Source organism: Myzus persicae, unplaced genomic scaffold (assembly GCF_001856785.1).
Source record: "Myzus persicae strain clone G006 unplaced genomic scaffold, MPER_G0061.0, whole genome shotgun sequence".
Lineage (NCBI taxonomy): Eukaryota > Metazoa > Arthropoda > Insecta > Hemiptera > Aphididae > Myzus > Myzus persicae.
In genome coordinates this window covers 84,446-85,996 of record NW_019100669.1, presented here as the reverse complement: position 1 = coordinate 85,996, position 1,551 = coordinate 84,446, and positions in this window count along the sequence as shown.

The following is a 1,551-nucleotide window of genomic DNA, read 5'->3' as shown; positions in this document are numbered from 1 at the left end:
GTTAATTGTTTTCATTATTTGTATTGAATTACTGGCACTGGTCTAACAATTTTAAAGAAACTACAATTAGGATACCATATACATTTAATTATAGGTTTTAAAGCATTAAATAGAGCTAATAAAAGTATAGCCACACAATAATAGGACATGTGAGGTTAACATAACAGCAACTATTGTTGAGATTAGATAACATTTTATTTTTGTGAATTATTCTTGCTCTTGTGTGATTTTATTATTTTTAATTTTTAATTATGGCTACGACTTTTGGATACTTATACAAACATATAATACATGTCTAATTATATGCTACACAAGTTAAAATGTAGGCAATTTGTACATTTTAGTGATGGTAGTACTTAGCTGTTAGATTACACTTTATACCAGTGCCAACTGCCAAATTACTCACCAAATAAAATTATGTGTATGAAAAAAGTTTTTACTTTTAATCAGATGTAGAGTGTACTTAGTCGGTACAGACAATATAGACACAATACAGACATCTAGAAACTTGTTAAAGTTGGCTTGGTAAGGTGTGGTCGTAAGCTCAATCTGCTAGCACTCGGATGGGTGACCATACGGGTTTTTAGCAACACATGCAAATACGTGTTCCAAATCAACCATTTCCCCCTACAAACAGGTAATGGCCATAGTTGCTGGGCTTTAGATCAATAAAAAAAAAAACTTGTAAAAGATACTTTTATTTTGCATTCAAATAAAATAGTGTTTAAGTTTATTAACATTAAAAAAAAATATATTCAATATAATACTTTTAGAATATATTTTTCCCCCTGCTAATTTTTATCAGTTTTGGAATGGTTGGAAATAAACGTGGATCAATCATATTTTATTCAAAGAGACATCACAGAAAAGGTTCTAGGCATACATTTAGTCCGATAAAGTTAATAAATAATTAGTTATTATTAATTAAAATAAACGTGTAAATTGTATACTTATACCTTTATTAGTAAGAAATAGTCGTTGGCTAAAAATAAATAACAATCAATCTTGACAACCACCGATGCTTCTCAGCAGGTCGGTTTCTATGTGGAATAATAAACAATTATTATAATTATTTAGTATACCAAAAAAAAAAAAGCAATTAATTTTGTCGGAGTATCTATTATTAATATTTATAATCAATAGTGTGGCATTAGTTATTGGTAAAAAATAACTAATAACTAATTGAATTTTCACAAATTGCTTTCTAAGATGGTTGAGTTGCATTTATAGCTGCTCATCGGCGTATCCACAGTCAAAATAAAAAATATTATTCATATAGAGTATTTACCTAGCGTGGGTTACGATAATAATTGTATAATATAATATAATATCCTACCTGATAATATATTGCTCGGTTTATAACAAGCGAGTCTCATGTATAGATTTGGCATTTTAAATGGGCAACAAAGTGCTAAACAAAGTATCAGCTAGTCACAAATAATGTTGATTTTAATATTTTATTCACAGTTTATTTTTTCAATATCATTTAAAAAGGTTGAAAGTATTTCTTCCTTTTCGTTGATTGACCAATACCAGGCTTCAACCAAATGC